Genomic DNA, 22,869 nt, shown 5'->3' with positions numbered 1-22,869 from the left:
TGATTAATATTCTTATTTGAAACAACCTTAGGAAGGAATCCAGGTTTGGAACGTAAAACCACCTTATCAGAATGAAAAATGAGATAAGGAGAAACATACTGTAGCGCTGAAAGCTCAGAAACTCTTCGAGCAGAAGAAATAGCAACCAAAAAACATCATTTATGCTTACCTGATAAATTTATTTCTCTTGTAGTGTGTTCAGTCCACGGGTCATCCATTACTTATGGGATATATTCTCCTTCCCAACAGGAAGTTGCAAGAGGATCACCCAAGCAGAGCTGCTATATAGCTCCTCCCCTCACATGTCATATCCAGTCATTCGACCGAAACAAGACGAGAAAGGAGAAACTATAGGGTGCAGTGGTGACTGGAGCTTTAATTAAAATTTAGAACTGCCTCAAAAAAAGACAGGGCGGGCCGTGGACTGAACACACTACAAGAGAAATAAATTTATCAGGTAAGCATAAATTATGTTTTCTCTTGTTAAGTGTGTTCAGTCCACGGGTCATCCATTACTTATGGGATACCAATACCAAAGCTAAAGTACATGGATGATGGGAGGGACAAGGCAGGAACATTAAACAGAAGGAACCACTGCCTGTAGAACCTTTCTCCCCAAAACAGCCTCCAAAGAAGCAAAAGTGTCAAATTTGTAAAATTTTGAAAAGGTATGAAGTGAAGACCAAGTTGAAGCCTTGCAAATCTGTTCAACAGAGGCCTCATTCTTAAAGGCCCAGGTGGAAGCCACAGCTCTAGTAGAATGAGCTGTAATTCTTTCAGGAGGCTGCTGTCCAGCAGTCTCATAGGCTAAACGTATTATGCTACGAAGCCAAAAAGAGAGAGAGGTGGCCGAAGCCTTTTGACCTCTCCTCTGACCGGAATAAACGACAAACAGAGAAGAAGTTTGCCGAAAATCTTTAGTTGCCTGTAAGTAGAACTTCAGGGCATGGACTACGTTCAGATTATGCAAAAGACGTTCCTTCTTTGAAGAAGGATTAGGATATAATGATGGAACAACAATCTCTTGATTGATATTCCTGTTAGAAACAACCTTAGGTAAAAACCCAGGTTTAGTACGCAGAACTACCTTGTCTGAATGAAAAATCAGATAAGGAGAATCGCAATGTAAGGCAGATAACTCAGAGACTCTTCGAGCCGAGGAAATAGCCATCAAAAAAAGAACTTTCCAAGATAAAAGCTTAATATCAATGGAATGAAGGGGTTCAAACGGAACACCCTGAAGAACTTTAAGAACCAAGTTTAAGCTCCACGGAGGAGCAACAGTTTTAAACACAGGCTTAATCCTAGCCAAAGCCTGACAAAAAGCCTGGACGTCTGGATTCTCTGCCAGACGTTTGTGAAAAAGAATAGACAGAGCAGAAATCTGTCCCTTTAACGAACTAGCGGATAAACCCTTTTCTAAACCTTCTTGTAGAAAAGCCAATATCCTAGGAATCCTAACCTTACTCCATGAGTAACTCTTGGATTCACACCAATGTAAATATTTACGCCATATCTTATGGTAAATTTTTCTGGTAACAGGTTTCCGAGCCTGTATTAATGTATCAATAACCGACTCCGAAAAACCACGCTTTGATAGAATCAAGCGTTCAATCTCCATGCAGTCAGCCTCAGAGAAATTAGGCTTGGATGGTTGAAAGGACCCTGAATTAGAAGGTCCTGCCTCAGAGGCAGAGACCATGGTGGACAGGACGACATGTCCACTAGGTCTGCATTCCAGGTCCTGCGTGGCCACGCAGGCGCGATCAGAATCACCGATGCTCTCTCCTGTTTGATCCTGGCAATCAGTCGAGGTAGCAACGGAAATGGTGGAAACACATAAGCCATGTTGAAAACCCAAGGGGCTGCTAGTGCATCTACCAGCACCGCTCCCGGGTCCCTGGACCTGGATCCGTAACAAGGAAGCTTGGCGTCCTGGCGAGATGCCATGAGATCCAGCTCCGGTTCGCCCCAACGAAGAATCAGTTGAGCAAACACCTCCGGGTGAAGTTCCCACTCCCCCGGATGAAAGTCCACGATCCCTGAGCCTTCAGGGAGTTCCAGACTGCACCCCAGCCTAGTAGGCTGGCATCTGTTGTTACAATCGTCCAATCTGGTCTGCGAAAAGTCATTCCTTTGGACAGATGAACCCGCGACAACCACCAGAGAAGAGAATCTCTGGCCTCCTGGTCCAGATTTAGAAAAGGGGACAGATCTGAGTAATCCCCATTCCACTGACTTAGCATGCATAGTTGCAGCGGTCTGAGATGCAGGCGCGCAAATGGCACTATGTCCATTGCCGCGACCATTAAGCCGATTACTTCCATGCACTGAGCTACTGATGGGCTTGGAATGGAATGAAGGACACGGCAAGCATTTAGGATTTTTGATAACTTGGACTCCGTCAGGTAAATCTTCATCTCTACAGAATCTATAAGAGTCCCTAGAAAGGGAACCCTTGTGAGTGGTAACAGAGAACTCTTTCCATGTTCACTTTCCACCCATGCGACCTCAGAAATGCTAGAACTATCTCTGTATGAGACTTTGCATTTTGAAAACTTGACGCTTGTATCAGAATGTCGTCTAGGTACGGAGCCACCGCTATGCCTCGCGGTCTTAGTACCGCCAGAAGCGAGCCCAGAACCTTTGTAAAAATTCTCGGGGCCGTAGCCAACCCGAAGGGAAGAGCTACAAACTGGTAATGCCTGTCTAGAAAGGCAAACCTTAGGTACCGATAATGATCTTTGTGAATCGGTATGTGAAGGTAGGCATCCTTTAAGTCCACTGTGGTCATATACTGACCCTCTTGGATCATGGGTAGGATGGTTCGAATAGTTTCCATTTTGAACGATGGAACCCTTAGGAATTTGTTTAAGATCTTCAGGTCCAAGATTGGCCTGAAGGTTCCCTCTTTTTTGGGAACCACAAACAGATTTGAGTAAAAACCTTGCCCTTGTTCCGTCCGCGGAACCGGGTGGATCACTCCCATTACTAAGAGGTCTTGTACACATCATAGAAATGCCTCTTTCTTTATTAGGTTTGTTGATAACCTTGACAGATGAAATCTCCCTTGTGGAGGAGAAGTTTTGAAGTCCAGAAGGTATCCCTGAGATATGATATCCAACGCCCAGGGATCCTGGACATCTCTTGCCCAAGCCTGGGCGAAGAGAGAAAGTCTGCCCCCCACTAGATCCGTTTCCGGATAGGGGGCCCTTTCTTCATGCTGTCTTAGGGGCAGAAGTAGGTTTTCTGGCCTGCTTGCCCTTGTTCCAGGACTGGTTGCCTTTCCAACCCTGTCTGTAACGATTAGCAGTCCCTTCCTGTTTTGGAGCGGAGGAAGTTGATGCTGCTCCTGCCTTGAAATTACGAAAGGCACGAAAATTAGACTGTTTGGCCTTTGATTTGGCCCTGTTCTGAGGAAGGGTGTGACCCTTACCTCCAGTAATGTCAGCAATAATTTATTTCAAGCCGGGCCCGAATAAGGTTTGTCCTTTGAAAGGAATATTAAGCAATTTAGATTTAGAAGTGACATCTGCTGACCAGGATTTAAGCCATAGAGCTCTGCGCGCCTGGATGGCGAATCCGGATTTCTTAGCCGTTAGTTTGGTTAAATGCACAACGGCATCCGAAATAAATGCATTAGCTAGCTTAAGAGCTCTAATCTTGCTCATAATCTCATCCAATGGTGCTGTGCGAATAGCCTCTTCCAGAGACTCAAACCAGAATGCCGCTTCAGCAGTGACGGGCGCAATGCATGCAAGGGGCTGTAAGATAAAACCTTGTTGAAAAAACATTTTCTTAAGGTAACCTTCTAATTTTTTATCCATTGGATCTGAGAAAGCACAGCTATCCTCCACCGGGATAGTGGTACGCTTGGCTAAAGTAGAAACTGCTCCCTCCACCTTAGGGACCGTCTGCCATAAGTCTCATGTGGTGGCGTCTATTGGAAACATTTTTCTAAATATCGGAGGAGGGGAAAAGGGCACACCGGGTCTATCCCACTCCTTGCTAATAATCTCTGTAAGCCTTTTAGGTATAGGAAAAACGTCAGTACACACCGGCACCACATAGTATTTATCCAGTCTACATAATTTCTCTGGGATTGCAACCGTGTCGCAATCATTCAGAGCCGCTAACACCTCCCCTAGCAATACACGGAGGTTCTCAAGCTTAAATTTAAAATTTGAAATTTCTGAATCCGGTCTCCCCGGATCAGATCCGTCACCCACAGAATGAAGCTCTCCGTCCTCATGTTCTGCAAATTGTGACGCAGTATCGGACATGGCTCTCGTATCATCGGCACGCTCTGTCCTTAACCCAGAGCTATCGCGCTTGCCTCTTAACTCAGGCAAATTAGATAATACCTCTTTCATAACATTAGCCATATCATGCAAAGTGATTTGTAAGGGCCTTGATGTACTTGGCGCCACAATCTCACGCACCTCCTGAGCGGGAGGCGAAGGTACTGACACGTGAGGAGAGTTAGGCGGCATAACTTCCCCCTCGTTGTCTGGTGATAATTTCTTTACCGGTAAAGACTGACTTTTATTTAAAGTAACATCAATAAAATTGGTACAAATATTTCTATTGGGCTCCACATTGGCTTTTAAACATAATGAACAAGTAGATTCATCTGTATCAGACATGTTTAAACAGACTAGCAATGAAGGCTAGCAAGCTTGGAAAAAAACTTTCAATAAATTTACAAGCAATAGAAAAAAACGCTTCAGCGCTTTTAAAAACACAAAAAAACTGTCACAGTTGAAATAACAATGAACTAATTCAGTTATAGCCAACAAATTTAACAGTAAATGTATGAATTTAGCAGAGGATTGCACCCACTAGCAAACGGATGATTAACCCCTCAATACCCAAAAAACGGATAATCAATTTCAGATTTAACGCTTTTATCACAGTCAAACACACTGTCACAGGTCTGCTGTGACTGATTACCTCCCTCAAAAATGAATTTTGAAGACCCCTGAGCTCTCTGGAGACGTCCTGGATCAAGGAGGAAGAAGCAGGAAGACTGTGCTAGAATTTTAACTGCTCAACAAGGCGCTAAAAAAAGGCCCCTCCCACTCATATTACAACAGTGGGAGACCTGTTACAACGATTTCTATGCAGAAATAAACGTTAGCCATATGGAAAAAAATCATGCCCAAAAAGATTTATCACCAAAGTACCTCACAAAACGAATAACATGCCAGTAAACGTTTTAAAAACAACTTTTCCAGTGTTATGCAAAGTTATCACTAAGCCTGCTACCAGTCGCTTCTACTGCAGTTAAGGCTCATACATTTATTTCAGTATTAACAGTATTTTCTCAGTCAAATTCTAGTCCCTAGAAAATAACTCAAATGCGCATACATTTATCAGCCTGATACCAGTCGCTACTACTGTATTAAAGGCTGTACTTACATCATATGGGTAACAGCAGTGTTTTCTTAGTCAATTCCATTCCTAGAAAATATTATACTGCACATACCTCATTTGCGGGGAACCCCGCATGCTATTCCCTTTTCTGAAGTTACCCCACTCCTCAGAATGTGCGAGAACAGCCAGTGGATCTTAGTTACATCTGCTAAGATCATAGAAAACGCAGGCAGATTTTCTTCTTCTAAATACTGCCTGAGAGAAAAAACAGCACACTCCGGTGCCATTTTAAAATAATAAACTTTTGATTGAAGAATAATTAAGTAAAAAACTCCTATCTCCTCTCACAACCTCCTTTGTTGAGACTTGCAAGAGAATGACTGGGTATGACATGTGAGGGGAGGAGCTATATAGCAGCTCTGCTTGGGTGATCCTCTTGCAACTTCCTGTTGGGAAGGAGAATATATCCCATAAGTAATGGATGACCCGTGGACTGAACACACTTAACAAGAGAAACAGAACTTTCCAAGATAACAATTTGATATCTATGGAATGCATGGGTTCAAACGGAACCCCTTGAAGAACTCAAAGAACTAAATTCAAACTCCAGGGAGGAGTAATGAGTCTAAATACAGGCTTAAATTCTAGATAGAGCCTGACAAAAAGACTAAACAACTGGTAAATTTGCCAAACGTTTGTGAAACAGAATAGACAAAGCTGAAATTTGTCCCTTAAAGGAACTTGCAAATAACTCTTTTCTCCAATCCTTCTTGGAGAAAAAACAAAATCCTAGGAATCCTAACTTTACTCCATGAGTAACCCTTGGATTCACAACAATAAAGATATTTACACCATATCTTATGAAAGATTTTGCTAGAGACAGACTTTCTAGCCTGTATCAAAGTATTGATGACCGAATCAGAGAATCCTCGCTTTGATAAAAATCAAACGTTCAATCTCCATGCAGTCAGCTGCAGAGAAATTAGATTTGGATGTCTGGAAAGGACCTTGAATGAGAAGGTCCTGCCTCAATGGAAGTTTCCACGTTAGCAGAGAGGACATGTCCTACCAGATCCGCATACCAAGTCCTGCGTGGATCACTGAAGCTCTCTCCTGTTTGATTCGAGCAATCACACATTGGAAGAGAGGAAACGGTGGAAACGCAAAAACTAGGCTGAACAACCAAGGCACTGCCAAGGCCTCTATCAGTTCGGCCTGAGGATCCCTTGACCAGGATCCGTATCTTGGAAACTTAGCATTCTATTGAGATGCCATCAAATCCAATTCTGATCTGCCCCATCTGAAAATAAATGAGGCAAATACCCCCGGGGGAAGTTCCCACTCCCCCGGATGAAAAGTCTGTCGACTTAGAAAATCCGCTTCCCAGTTCTCTACTTCTGGGATGTAGATCACTGACAGATGACAAGAGTGGGCCTCTGCCCAGCGGATTATCTTGGATACTTCTATCATCGCTAAGGGACTCCCTGTTCCCCTCTGATGATTGATATATGCCACAGTCGTGATATTGTCCGACTGGAATCTGATGAATTTGGCCGAAGCCAACTGAGGCCATGCCTAAAGCGCATTGAATATTGCTCACAGTTCCAATATTAATTGGAAGTAGAGACTCCACCTGAGTCCAAACACCCTGAATCTTCAGGGAATTCCAGACTGCACCCCAGCTCAAAAAGCTGGCATCCATTATCACTATTACCCACCAGGGTCTGCGGAAACAAGTCCCCTGGGACAGATGATGCAGCCACAACCACCAAAGAAGATAGTTTCTGGTCTCTTGATCCAGATTTATCTGAGAAGATAAATCCGCATAATCCCCATTCCACTGTCCGAGCATGCACAGTTGCAGTGGTTTGAGATGAAAGCGAGCAAACAGAATTACCTCCATACACTGAGTCACTGATGGCCAAGAAATGGACTAAAGTGCTCGGCAAATATATAGAATCTTTGATTTTCTGACCTCTGTCAGAAATATTTTCATAGCTACTAAGTCTATCAGAGTTCCCAAGAAAGAAACCCTTGTCTGTGGAACTATTGAACTTTCTCTATGTTCACCTTCCAACCGTAAGTTCTCAGAAAAGACAACACTGTGTCCGTGTGAGATCTTGTCGGTGAAAATGTGGACGCCTGGATTAGAATATCGACCAGAAAAGGCGCCACTGCTAAACCTCGCGGTCTGAGAACCGCCAGAAGAAACCCTAGAACCTTTGTGAAGATTCTGGGCCAACCCGAAGGGAAGAGCCACGAACTGATAATGTTTGTCTAGAAAAGCAAACCTTAGAAACTGATGATGATCCTTGTGGATAGGAATATGAAAGCATCCTTCAAGTCCACAGTAGTCATATATTGACCCTCCTGGATCATTGGTAAGATTGTTCGTATAGTCTCCATCTTGAACAATGGGACTCTGAGAAACCTGTTTAGACACTTGAGATCTAAAATGGGTCTGAAAATTCCCTCTTCTGGGAATCACAAAAAGATTTGAATAAAAGCCCCTGTCCCTGTTCCAATTTTGGAACAGGACAAATTACTCCCATGGTAGAGAGGTCTTCTACACAGCGTAAGAACACCTCTCTATTAATCTAGTCTACAGACAATCTTGAAAACCAATTGATACCCGTGAGTCACTATTTCTAGTGCCCAGGGATCCTGAACATCTCTCGCCCAAGCCTAAGCAAAGAAAGAAAGTCTACCCCCTACTAGATCTGATCCCGGATCAGGGGCCGCCCCTTCATGCTGTTTTAGTAGCAGCCGCTGGCTTTTTGGACTGTTTACCTTATTCCAGTTCTGGTTGAAAATTCCCTTCCTGCTTTGTGGAAAAAGAGGAAGTTGAGAGTCCTCCTTTAAAATTCCGAAAGGAGTGAAAAATTGTTTTGTATACCCCTCATCTTAACATACTTATCCTGAGATAAGGCCTTTACCTCCTGAAATGTCCGAAATGATTTAAATTCAGGCCCAAAAAGGGTCTTACCTTTAAAAGGAATAGCCAAAAGCTAAGTCTTTGATGAGACATCAGCAGACCAAGATGTGAGCCACAGCACTTTACGTGCTAAGCCATCGGTTGAAAAAGAAAACCCCTGATTAATAAATAATTTATTTAGTAGACCCTCTAATTTTTTATCCATAGGGTCGGTCCTTGAAAGCACAACTGTCCTTAATGGATATAGTTGTACGCTTAGCTAGGGTAGATATAGCTCCCTCTACCTTAGAGACCGTTTGATAAGTCCCGAATGGTGTCTGGTATGGGAAACAAAAAGTAGGAGGGGGAGAAACGGTATACCTGGTCTATCCCATTCCTTTTTTATAATTTCCGAAATTCTCTTAGGAACCGGAAAAATATCATTGTAAGTAGGAACTTCCAAATATTTATCCATTTTACACAATTTCTCTGGAGAAATCACAATAGGATCACAATCATCCAGAGTCGCTAAAACCTTCCTAAGCAACAGGCGGAGGTGTTCAAGCTTAAATTTAAATGACATAGCATCCGAATCTGTCTGAGGCAAAACATTCCCTGAATCAGAAATTTCACCCTTAGACAGTAATTCCCTGATCCCCAACTCAGAGCACTGTGAGGGAACATCGGAAATAGCTAATAAAGCATCAGAGGATTCAGTATTTACATTAATACTTGACCTACTGCGTTTACCCTGCAACACTGGTAATTTAGACAATACCTCTGTAAGGTTAGTTGACATAACTGCAGCCATCTCCTGCAGAGTAAAGGAATTAGACGCACTAGAAGTACTAGGCGTCGCTTGTGTGGGCGTTAAAAGTTGTGACACTTGGGGAGAATTGGATGGCATATCCTGATTCTCTTCAGACTGAGAATCATCCTTAGGCACACTTACTTTATTTAAAATATGCTTTTTACATTGTAAAGCCCTTTCAGTACGTTAAATTTTTCCCAAATTTAACTTAATATCGTTGGTTAATCCAAAAATGACTGCACCCAGAAGCAAGGGCAGAAATAAGCTTTAGAAGTACTTATATCAACATGTAGTCAAAAGATAGAAAAAAATACCCTCTGCACCTCGCCACAGCTCTGCTGTGGCGCCTACCTGCCCCCAGGGTACTTCAAATCAAGTTTTCAACCCTTCAGACAAGCTACACAGTCCAGGACTGTTTGCTGCTGCTAAGCCTGAAGAAAGTGCGCCAAAATAGGCTCCGCCCCTTAATGTCAAAAGTCGGAGTAGGCCCAAACAACACCGCATGGGAATGCAGTTTTGCACTAAAGTAAAAATACACACACAATTACAACCCTCAAGCATAAAAACAATAAGTTATAAGTGCCAAAAATAAAAAACATAAAACATCGTTTTTTATATGGTCTCCCATGTCACATAATGCCCAAATATCAACTAATGATAAATATAATATAGGGACTCCAGTAAGACCCCTCTTATTAAAATAGTTAATACTGCTTACCCCATTCCCATACAGGGAAATAATGCCAGCCAGTTCTGATACACCAAGTCTCCTCAGAAAAAAAGGCTGCACATACGGTATGTGCAGCCTTTTTTTCTGACATACCTTAATGCTGTTTGTAGCATGAAACCGGTCTCCACACTGAAGATGTCTCATGGTTACCTTCAGAAGTGTCGTGGGAACCAGCGTGGATCTTAGTTACAAATTCTAAGATCATCAAACCTCAGGGCAGAAATCTTCTTCCATATCCCCCTGAGGAAAATAGTATGCACCGGTACCATTTAAAATAAAAAACTTCTTGATTGAAGAAACTAAAACACCTTACTTTACCATGTCTTCCTAGTATAACACAGGCAAAGAGAATGACTGAGGGTGGAGGGGAAGGGGAGGGGCTATATATACAGCTCTGCTGTGGTGCTCTTTGCCACTTCCTGTTAGCAGGAGGTTAATATCCCACAAGTAAGGATGAAATCATATTTTTGTAAAAGAAATGGCCCGTGTAAACAGGCTTTAGGACTAGTATTTAATAAAGTGTTAGTGTGTATTTACTATAAATATTTCACATTTCAATGTTCTGCACATAGCAGAATATGTTTTAAGTATATATAAATAAATATTCCTATATATATATATATATATATATATATATTTTTTTAGAAAGAGAGAGAGAGAGAGAGAGAGAGAGAGAGAGAGAGAGAGAGAGAGAGAGAGAGAGAGAGAGAGAGAGAGAGGTATAGAAATATGTTACCAAAATACTATCAGATATATGTAGAAATATGTATTTATGAATAGACCATATTCTATGTGAAGAACATTGGAATGTAAAATATTCATATTTTCCTGTCGGGTTAGAGCACATGAGAATATGCAATCTGTCTTGTTTTTTTTCTCCATTGACTTCTATGGGGGAATAGGTTATTGCACATGCAATATTTTAAATTAGGCTGTTTTGCGCGTGTCGGATTAGCACAAATAGCACTCTAACAAAAGCACTACATAGCGCCCCACTCGTAATTTGGCCCACAATCAGGAAATTGCCCTTTTTATTTTTGTAAAGGACTAGCTATGTAAATTTTAGTATGTTGCTCACAGTGAGAATTTTCTGAAACTTTAAAAAAAAAAAGTGAACTTTAGGAAATCTGACCATACATCACAGTCAAACATTGCTACTAGAAAATGCTTTACCTAAGTGATCACAGTATAACTATTTTCTACCCCCCCCTCCCCCCAACAACAGCGTATTTTCTAGCCTTTCATACATATGGAATCATTTTTATTGGGTCTGTTAGACGTCTTTGGTCTCCCATTTGAATCAACTGAAATCCCTTCCTGAATGAGGTCAGAAGAAGCCTTTCTGTGTCACAGTATAAAGGTCCTGACTGAGGATAATAAACGTATAACATATAACATGCTAGTTACACCCTAACACAGATTAGGTCCCTTAATCTATGGTACAGTATGCAGACCAGATTTGATTTTGTTCGCCTTTTATCTTTTAATGCATTTCCTGTCTTCTCTTGCTATACAATGCCTCTTGTATTACAGATAAGGCAGACTCTTATTTAAATAAATCTGCTAAATGAGATTATTTTACTTGTTATTCCATTTTCACAAACAGCTCTATGCAGAAGTTAAACATATACTGTAGTTATATGCAAGCCATTCTTCAATAATAAAATACTTTAACATATCAGTACATTTTGTTTTTTTATATACTTTTAATATGCCACAAACAAGCAGTTAAAGGGACATAATACTCATATGCTAAATCACTTGAAACTGATGCAGTATAACTGTAAAAAGCTCACAGGAAAATATCACCTGAGCATCTCTATGTAAAAAAGGAAGATATTTTACCTCACAATTTTCTCAGCTCAGCAGAGTAAGTTCTGTGTAAAAAGTTATACTGCAGGTAAAAAAAAAAAAATGAAGAAATGAACAGCAGCCAATCAGCATCAGCAGTGCTGAGGTCATGAACTCTTTTACTGTGATCTCATGAGATTTCACTTAACTCTCATGAGATTTCATTGTAGACAGACATACTAATATGCTGTTTAGAAGTCCTTTACAATGGAATGTGGCTACTGAGGAACTTTTGAGGTAAAATATCTTCTTTTTTTACATAGAGATGTTCAGGTGATATTTTCTAGTCAGCTTTTTACAGCTATGCTGCATCACTTTCAAGTGTTTAAACATTTGGGTATTATGGTCCTTTAAACATACAGAATCATAATACAGTTTGAATGCTGTAGGGTTTTTTCAAGCTTGAAATAATCATGTTTCCGTCCATGCACCTAGACAAAAGTTTTAGTTTGAAACACAAAAGCTAAATTATTTCACACCGTTCAAAAGACAGTTTTGCCACCTGCTTTCTGTGTACTCTATTATCACTTAATTACACTCAATTACAAATGCACTTTGCATCCAAGAATGTTTACATATCACTATCACTTTATATAAAATCACATTCCAGAGCACCAAACGGAATACTTTGTACTAACCTTCGTGCTTACATCTGAAAATTAATTTTGTCTCTACAACAGCAATTTTTCTACAGAGTTAAAGTGACCGAAAAGAACATTATGGGCAATTGTGAATCAAGGGTTACTTTTGCTAGACTGTATACCATGTAATGAAAATCATAGTGGCTAAATCACCTAGGTCTTAGAGTAACCAAGTCCTAGCAGTATAATTGGAACTAACAAGTCATTTGTGTGAATGTTTCAAGACCATGTAATGGGCAGTCAGGAGAATGTTATCCAAATGTTCTATTTTGTCTGGACAATAAACCTGCATCTAGAACCTTGGTGTCCACTACAGATGCTGCTGTCAGAAGGAGAAGGGCAGCAAAATTGCAGCGTCATGAAGAGGTATTTTTTTTTTTTAGGTGGTAATAATGGAACTTGGGGATTTCACCCTGAAACCTGCAACAAGGTAGATGTCTGGAACTTGATGGGACAATACAACAGCTTAGAAAATGTTTTCCTTTTAGGCACAGGAAGCAAGGTAGTTTTGATAATATAGTAAACAACCCTTTTGCTGTGATCCTTTGTGAATGTGATTTTGTGTTTAGTGGTCCTTGCTGTAAATCAAGAAACTACTTAATCACACGGTTTTGTTTTCTGTGAAGAACTGTTGAAATTTCAACATCGATATCAAGTTCTTCATAGAAAACAAATTGTTGATATTTTGAGTTGATGCTGAAACAAAAATCTTTAGAAAAAGAATTGACACACTGCACACAACAGATTTAGTATTTGAATCAGCTACAGTTTTAGCTATAAGTACTTTAAATAGATTGCGTATATAAGACTCCCAGAACACACTTGCATTGAAGATTGATGCATTTAGCTAAACAGATGGTTTTTATAAAAGGACAAAAGGTAGCATATGGTGAGGTAAAAAAAAAAAAAAGTCTAAGATACTTTTCAAAACACATCATGGGTCATAAGTGCAATGCCACATCTCACCTACCTTACTGCAGTATGGAAAGGAATTCCTGAGATTTGAAGGACAGAAAGGAATCACTAGGATTTCCCTGAGAGGGTTCAGATTTTCTGGCTTTTAAGCCCTTTAAAAAAAATAAAAAAATATTTGAGCATTTTGTTAGTAATATTATAAATGCACTTAATAAAAGTAACATGCTACTGGTACATAAAAACATAATGTATGCTTATCTGATAAATTTATTTATCTCTGGATATGGTGAGTCCACGACATCATCAATTACTAGTGGGAACATCTCTCGTGTCCAGCAAGAGGCGGCAAAGAGCACCACAGCAAATCTGTTAAATACCACTCCACTTCCCATAATCCCCAGTCATTCGACCAAAGGGAAATGGAAGAAGGAATAATACAAAAGTGTAGAGGTGCCTGAGGTTTAGTAAAAAATAACTGTCTTAAATATAAGGGTGGGGTTGTGGACTCACCATATCCGGAAATTAATAAATTTATCAGGCAAGCATAAATTATGTTTTCTTTCGTAAGATATGGTGAGTCCACAACGTCATCAATTACTAGTGGGAACCAATACCCAAGCTAAAGGACACAGATGAATAGGGAGGGAAAAGACAGGTGGACCTAAACAGAAGGCACCACTGCTTGAAGAACCTTCCTCCCAAAAGAAGCCTCAGCTGAGGCAAAAGTGGAATGAGCTGCAATTCTCTCAGGAGGCTGCTGTCCAGTAGTCTCATAAGCAAAATTAATCAAAACTAATCATACTTCTCAACCAAAAGGAAAGAGAAGTAGCAGTAGCCTTCTGACCCTTACGCTTTCCCGAGAAACAAACAAAAAGGGCAGAAGACTGGCAAAAATCCTTAGTCGACTGTAAATAGATTTTTAAATCACGCAATACATCAAAGTTGTGCAACAGACGCTCCTTATGAGAAGGATTGGGAGAGAGAGAAAGAACAACAATTTCCTGATTAATATTCCTAACCGAAACCTCTTTAGGAAGAAAACCTAGTACATAGGACCACCTTATCCGCATGAAAGATAAGGTAAGGAGAATCATACTGCAAAGCAGAGAGTTCCGAAACACTCCTAGCAGAAGAAATGGCAACAAGAAACAAAACCTTCCAAGATAACAATTTAATATCTATTGAATGCATTGGCTCAAACGGAGCCTGCTGCAAAACCTTAGGAACAAGATTAAGACTCCAAAGAGGACAAAAAGATTGAACATCTGGCACGACCGCCAAACGCTTATGCAACAGAATAAGCGAGCCTGAATCATGGTCTCAATGACCGATTAAGAAAAAACACGCTTAGACAAAACTAAGCGTTCAATCTCAAAGCAGTCAGTGTCAGAGAAACGAGATTTGGATGGAAGAAAGGACCCTGAGATAGAAGGACCTTCCTCAGAGGCAGCCTCCAAGAAGGAAGAGATGACATGTCCACTAGATCTGCATACCAGATCCTGCAAGGCCATGCAGGAGCTATTAAAAAACCCCAACACTTTCTCCTGTTTGATAGAAGAGCAAACGGAGGAAACAGATAAACTAGACCGAACCCCCAAGACACCACCAGAGCATCTATCAGAGCTGTCTGCCGATCTCTTGACCTTGAACCGTACCTTGGAAGCATGGCGTTCTGCGAGACGCTATCAGATCCAACTCTGGCACCCCCCACTTGAGGGTTAACCTGGAGAACATCTCCGGATGGAGAGCCCACCCCCAGGGATGAAATGTCTGTCTGCTCAGAAAATCCGCTTCCCTATTGTCCACTCCTGGAATGTGGATTGCAAATAGACAACAATTGTGAACTTCCACCCACTGAATAATTCGAGCCACCTCCCTCATGGCTAAGGAACTCCGAGTTCCTCTCTGGTGGTTAATGTAAGCCACAGAGGTGATATTGTCTGACTGAAATCTGATAAATCGGACTAAAGCCAACTGAGGCCAAGCTATCAGAGAATTGTAAATTGCTCCTAACTCCAAGATGTTTATGGGGAGAGCAGACTGCTCCTGAGTACATAACCCATGTGCCCTTAACAAGTCCCAGACTGCTCCCCAGCCCAGCAGGCTGGCATCCGTGGTCACGATCACCCAAGAAGGTCTCCAAAAGCATGTGCCCTGAGACAGATGTTCCTGACAAAACCACCACGGAAGTGAGTCTCTTGTTTACACGTCTAGATATATCCTCTGGGACAGATCCAAATGGTTTCCGTTCCATTGCTTGAGCATGCACAATTGCAGAGCTGTCAAATAGAATCAAGCAAAGGAAATGATGTCCATGGGAGCGACCATCAAACCAATTACTTCCATACATTGGGCTACACATGGCCGAACAGTAGACTGAAAAGAGAGGCAAGCAGAGATAATTTTGGATTTCCTGACCTCCGTCAGAAAAATCTTCATAGATAGGAAATGTATTATAGTCCCTAAGAATACCACCCTTGAAGCTGGAACAAGGGAACTCTTTCCCAGATTCACTTTCCATCCCATGGGAACGTAGAAAAGATAACAAGATCTCGGTATGGGAGCTTGCTAGTTGAAAACAGCCTGAACCAGAATGTTGTCTAAGTAAGGTGCCACTGCCTGTGAATAGGAACATGAAGATAAGCTTCCTTCAGGTCTATAGTCGTCATGAAGTGACCTTCCTGAACCAAAGGAAGAATAGAACAAATGGTCTCCATTTTGAAGGACAGCACCCTGAGAAACCTGTTGAGACACTTTAGGTCTAAAATGGGACGAAAAGTTCCCTCTTTCTTGGGAACTACAAACATATTTGAATAGAATCCTAGACCCTGTTCTTTTACTTTAATAATCACTCCCAGAGAGAAAAGATCCTGAACGCAGTTAAAGAATGCCTTTTTTTTTTTCTACCTGACCTGCAGACAACCTTGAGAGGTGAAACCTGCCCCTGGGGGGGAGAAAACATAATTTATGTAAGAACTTACCTAATAAATTCATTTCTTTCATATTGGCCAGAGTCCATGAGCTAGTGACTCCGGCCAATATGAAATAAATGAATTTATCAGGTAAGTTCTTACATAAATTATGTTTTCTTTCATGTAATTGGCAAGAGTCCATGAGCTAGTGACTTATGGGATATCAATACCCAAGATGTGGAACTCCACGCAAGAGTCACTAGAGAGGGAGGGATAAAAATAAACAACAGCCATATGCTGAAAAATTAATCCACAAATCAAAATATAAGTTATTCTTATGAAGAAAATAAAAACTTAAAACATCAGCAGAAGAATCAAACTGAAACAGCTGCCTGAAGAACTTTTCTACCAAAAACTGTTTCTGAAGAAGCAAATACATCAAAACGGTAGAATTTAGTAAATGTATGCAAAGAGGACCAAGTCGCTGCTTTGCAAATCTGATCAACTGAAGCTTCATTCTTAAAAGCCCACAAAGTGGAGACTGATCTAGTAGAATGAGCTGTAATTCTCTGAGGCGGGGCCTGACCCGACTCCAAATAAGCTTGAAGAATCAAAAGCTTCAACCAAGAAGTCAAGGAAATAGCAGAGGCCTTCTGACCTTTCCTAGGACCAGGAAATATAACAAATAGACTAGAAGTCTTCCTGAAATCTTTAGTAGTTTCAACATAATATTTTAAAGCCCTTACCACATCCAAAGAATGTAAGGATTTTTCCAAAGAATTCTTAGGATTAGGACACAAGGAAGGGACAACAATTTTTCTACTAATGTTAGAATTCACAACCTTAGGTAAAAACTTGAAAAATCAGAAAAGGAGACTCACAAGAAAGAGCAGAAAGCTCAGAAACTCTTCTAGCAGAAGAGATAGCCAAAAGGAACAACACTTTCCAAGAAAGCAGTTTAAATTCCAAAGAGTGCATAGGCTCAAATGGAGGAGCCTGTAACGCCCTCAAAACCAAATTAAGACTCCAAGGATGAGAAATTGATTTAATGACAGGCTTAATACGAACTAAAGCCTGTACAAAACAGTGAATATCAGGAAGATTAGCAATCTTTCTGTGAAATAAAACAGAAAGAGCAGAGATTTGTCCCTTCAAGGAACTTGCAGACAAACCCCTAACCAAACCATCCTGGAGAAACTGTAAAATTCTAGGAATTTTAAAAGAATGCCAAGAGAATTTATGAGAAGAACACCATGAAATGTAAGTCTTCCAAACTCAATAATAAATCTTCCTAGAGACAGATTTACAAGCTTGTAACATAATATTAATCACTGAGTCAGAGAAACCTCTATGACTTAGTACTAAGCGTTCAATTTCCATACCTTCAAATTTAATGATTTGAGATCCTGATGGAAAAACGGACCTTGAGACAGTAGGTCCAGCCTTAACGGAAGTGGCCAAGGTTGGCAACTGGACATCCGAACAAGATCCGTATACCAAAACCTGTGGGGCCATGCGGGAGCCACCAGCAACACAAATGATTGTTCCATGATGATTTTGGAGATCACTCTTGGAAGAAGAACTAGAGGCGGGAAGATATAAGCAGGTTGATAACACCAAGGAAGTGTCAGCGCATCCACTGCTTCCGCCTAAGAATCCCTGGACCTGGACAGGTATCTGGGAAGTTTCTTGTTTAGATGAGAAGCCATCAGATCTATTTCTGGAAGACCCCACATCTGAACAATCTGAGAAAACACATCTGGATGGAGAGACCACTCCCCTGGATGTAAAGTCTGACGGCTGAGATAATCCGCATCCCAATTGTCTACACCTGGGATATGAACCGCAGAAATTAGAAAGGAGCTAGATTCCGCCCAAGCAAGTATTCGAGATACTTCTTTCACAGCTTGGGGACTGTGAGTCCCACCCTGATGATTGACATATGCCACTGTTGTGATATTGTCTGTCTGAAAACAAATGAACGGTTCTCTCTTCAACAGAGGCCAAAACTGAAGAGCTCTGAGAATTGCAGTTCTAAAATATTGATTGGTAATCTCGCCTCTTGAGATTTCCAAACCCCTTGTGCTGTCAGAGATCCCCAGACAACTCTCCAACCTGAAAGGCTCGCATCTGTTGTGATCACAGTCCAGGTTAAGGATATTAATTGTGATATCTTTGTATAATTCCGGCACCATTGATTCAGCATACAAAGCTGGAGAGGTCTCTTGTGAAAACGAGCAAAAGGAATCGCGTCCGATGCTGCAGTCATGAGGCCTAAAACTTCCATTCACAAAGCCACTGAAGGGAATGACTGAGACTGAAGGTGCCGACATGCTGCAACCAATCTCTTGTCTGTTAGAGACAGAGTCATGGACACTGAATCTATCTGGAAACCTAAAAAAGTGACCTTTGTCTGAGGAATCGAGAAACTTTTTGGTAAATTGATCCTCCAACCATGATTTCGAAGAAACAACACTAGTTGAGTCGTGTGAGATTCTGCAGAACATAAAGACTGAGCTAGTACCAAGATATCGTCCAAATAAGGAAACACTGCAATACCCTGTTCTCTGATTACAGAGAGTAGGGCACCTAGAACCTTTGAAAAGATTCTTGGAGCTGTTGCTAGGCCAAATGGAAGAGCAACAAATTGGTAATGCTTGTCTAGAAAAGAGAATCGCAGGAACTAATAATGTTCTGGATGAATCGGAATATGAAGGTAAGCATCCTGCAAGTCTATTGTAGACATATAATGTCCTTGCTGAACAAAAGGCAGAATAGTCCTTATAGTCACTATCTTGAAAGTTGGTACTCTTACATAACGATTCAAAAATTTCAGATCCAGAACTGGTCTGAATGAATTTTCTTTCTTTGGGACAATGAATAGATTTTAATAAAACCCCAGACCTTGTTCCGGAAAAGGAACCGGAATGATTACCCCTGAAACCTCCAGGTCTGAAACACACTTCAGGAAAGCCTGGGCTTTTACTGGATTTACAGGGATGCGTGAGAGAAAAAATCTTCTCACAGGAGGTCTTACTCTGAATCCTATTCGGTACCCCATCCATTGATTTTGGACAGAATTTGCCCAAACAACCTTGAAAAACCTTAATCTGCCCCCTACCAGCTGAGCTGGAATGAGGGCCGCACCTTCATGCGGACTTAGGGACTGACTTTGGTTTCTTAAAAGGCTTGGATTTATTCCAATTTGAGGAAGGCTTCCAATTGCAAACAGATTCCTTGGGGGAAGGATTAGGTTTTTGTTCCTTATTTTGACGAAAAGAACGAAAACGATTGCCTTAGATTTACCCTTAGGTTTTTTATCCTGAGGCAGAAAAACTCCCTGTCCCCCAGTAACAGTTGAAATAATAGAATCCAACTGAGAACCAAATAAATGATTACCTTGGAAAGAGATAGTAATCTAGACTTAGATGTCATATCAGCATTCCAAGATTTAAGCCACAAAGCTCTTCTAGCTAAAATAGCTAAAGACATGGATCTAACATCAATTTTGATAATATCAAAAATAGCATCACAAATAAAATGGATTAGCATGTGGCAGTAAATGAACAATGCTATATAAGTCAGAATCCAATTCTTGTTGCGCTAAATTCTCCAACCAAAAAGTTGAAGCAGCTGCAACATCAGCCAAAGAAATTGCAGGTCTAAGAAGAAGACCTGAATATAAATAGGCTTTCCTTAGATAAGATTCAAGCTTCCTATCTAAAGGATCTTTAAAGGAAGTATTATCTTCCATAGGAATAGTGGTTCGTTTAGCAAGAGTAGAAATAGCCCCATCAACTTTGGGGATCTTTTCCCAAAACTCTATTGAAATTGCTGGTAAAGGATACAATAGAAATCATATCAGAAATAGCATCAGGAATAGGAAAAACCTCTGGAGTAACCACAGGAGGTTTAAAAACAGAATTTAAACGTTTACTGGTTTTAATATCAAGATGACTAGCTTCCTCAATATCCAAAGTAATTAACACTTCTTTTAACAAAGAACGCATATACTCCATTTTAAATAAATAAGTAGATTTGTCAGTGTCAATATCTGAGGTAGGATCTTCTGAATCAGATAGATCCTCATCAGAGGTGGATAATTCATTATGTTGTCGGTCATTTGAAATTTCATCAACTTTATGAGAAGTTTTAAAAGACCTCTTACGCTTATTAGAAGGTGGAAATGCAGACAAAGCCTTCTGAATAGAATCAGTAACAAATTCTTTAAAATTCATAGGTATTTCATGTACATTAGAAGTTGATGGAACTGCAACCGGCAATGTACTATTACTGATAGACACACTATCTGCATGTAAAAGTTTATCTTGACAACTAATACAAATGACATTAGGAGATATAATCTCCACAATTTTACAACAAATGCACTTAGCTTTGGTAGAACCAATGTCAGGCAGCAAAGTTCCAACAGATACTTCTGAGGCAGGATCAGATTGAGACATCTTGCAAAATGTAAAAGAAAAAACAACATATAAAGCAATTATCAATTTCCATATATGACTGTTTCAGGAATGGGAAAACAATGCAAATAGCATAGCCCTCTGACATAGAAAAAGGGAAGAGGCAAAAAGCAATGGGGCAATAAATAATGAAAAAAGTTTGGCGTCAAGTATGACGCACAACGTAACTGAAAAATTTTTTGGTGCCAACCATGTCCGGAAATGACACACTCGCGTCACTAACCTCTGCGTCAATTACGACGCCGTAAATGACAAACTTGCGTCAATGGACGTGCCTTTTGCGCCAAAAAAATTCTCGGGCCATGAAAGTGTAGCATTTGGCGCACCCGCGAACCTAAGTCAGCCCGCAATTTGAAACAAAGTAGTCAATTGAAAAAAAGACTAAACCCCAGGTAAGAAAAATATTTCTTAATATTAACTTTCCCCAAATATGAAACTGACAATCTGCAAAAGAAAATACATGAACCTGACTCATGGCAAATATAAGTACAATACATATATTTAGAACTTTATATAAATGCATAAAGTGCCAAACCATAGCTGAGGTGTCTTAAGTAATAAAAACATACTTATCAAAAGACACCCATCCACATATAGCAGATAGTCAAACCAGTACGGAAACAGTTATCAGTAGAGGTAATGGTATATAAGAGTATATTGTCGATTTGAAAAGGGAGGTAGGAGATGAATCTCTACGACCGATAACAGAGAACCTATGAAAAAGACCCCCGTTAGGAAAATCTGGCTCCAAAATGCTGAGAAGCGCATGTCAACGTAGAAATCTTAGCACACACTTACTTCACCACCTCCATAGGAGGCAAAGTTTGTAAAACTGAATTGTGGATGTGGTGAGGGGTGTATTTATAGGCATTTTGAGGTTTGGGAAACTTTGCCCCTCCTAGTAGGATTGTATATCCCATATGTCACTAGCTCATGGACTCTTGTCAATTACATAAAAGAAAATTGAATTCTATCTTGTAACCTTGAGAAACAATGCCCACAGCCCAAGGATCTAGGACATCTCGTAACCACTCCCGAAAAAACAGGGAAAGTCTTCCCTCCCCCCCCTTGATCCAACTCCAGACCGAGGGTCGACCCATCATGCTGACTTTGACTCAGCTGAGGGTTTCTTAGATTGTTTCCCCTTGCTCCAGGACTGACTGGGTCTCCAAACAGACTTGGATTGTTCCTGTTTGGAAGCAGAGGTGGAAGGCTTTTTACCTTTGAAATTACGAATGGAACGAAAATTACTTTGACTTCCTTAAATCTAATCATCTTGTCTTGCGGTAGAAAAAGACCTTTTCCACCCGTAAAATCAGATATTATTTCTGCCAGTCCAGGCCCAAACCAAGTCTTACCCTTGTAAGGAAGCGCCAAAAGCTTAGACTTGGAGGAAACATTAGCTGACCAAGACTTAAGCCACAAAGCCCTGTGAGCCAAGACAGAGAAACCAGACTGCTTGCCCCCCAATTTAATAACTTGCATATTAGCATCAGAAATAAAAGAATTGGCTATCTTAAGAGCCTTAATCCTATTCCTCCAACGAAGTCTCCTCTAAAATACATTCAGATAAAGCATTGCACCAATAAGATGCTGCACTTGTCACTGTGGCAATACAAACTGCAGGTTGCCATTGAAGACCCTGATGCACATACATCTTCTTCAAATATACCTCCAGCTTCTTATCCATCAGATCCTTAAAAGAGCAACTATCCTCTATAGGGATCGTAGTCCTCTTAGCCAGATAAGAAATAGCCCCTTCTACTTTAGGCACTGTGCACCAAGAATCCTTAATGGATTCAGCAATAATAAAAATGCAGACAGGGAAAATGGAATCCCCGGTTTTTCCCATACTTATAATCTCCATTACACGATCTGGAACAGGAAACACTTCAGTAGAGGAAGAGACATCATAGAATCTATTAAGCTTACTAGATTTCTTAGGGTTAACTACAACAGGAGAGTCAAAATCATCCACGGTAGCCAAAACCTCTTCTAACCTCTAAACGACCGAGGATGTGTCTGGCCACATTTATATAGATAAGATCATGAATGCATATGAAGGAGGGAGGGAGAGGGAGAGGGAGGGGGGAATAATAAATATTGGCCAATGGACCTGGGGGTAGGAGGGTATTGAGGGGAGGGCAGCTACACTACAGAAAATACTTTATTTTGAATATAAAAAAGCTACCAGTACCCAAGATGGCGGCAAGTAGGTCGAGGGGGGAGGGTTAGAAA

General features: G+C 40.7%; 1 protein-coding gene across 6 annotated transcripts in view; it reads right to left on the bottom strand.

Moving 5' to 3' along the window:
- Positions 1-22,869, bottom strand: part of THRA (thyroid hormone receptor alpha) — a 672,980-nt gene that overhangs the window by 396,565 nt on the left and 253,546 nt on the right. For 4 of the 6 annotated variants that reach the window (XM_053698205.1, XM_053698250.1, XM_053698213.1 and 1 more), the window contains one exon: positions 13,294-13,390. The exons of the other annotated variants lie outside the window; for them this stretch is intronic. The gene's annotated coding sequence lies outside the window, so the exon portion shown is untranslated. The remainder of the gene's footprint in view (positions 1-13,293; positions 13,391-22,869) is intronic. 6 annotated transcript variants of the gene reach the window in all.

The sequence above is a fragment of the Bombina bombina genome, chromosome 1 (genome assembly GCF_027579735.1).
Source record: "Bombina bombina isolate aBomBom1 chromosome 1, aBomBom1.pri, whole genome shotgun sequence".
NCBI lineage: Eukaryota > Metazoa > Chordata > Amphibia > Anura > Bombinatoridae > Bombina > Bombina bombina.
The sequence above is the reverse complement of the archived record's forward strand: the minus strand, read 5'-3'. Positions and strand labels throughout refer to the sequence as shown.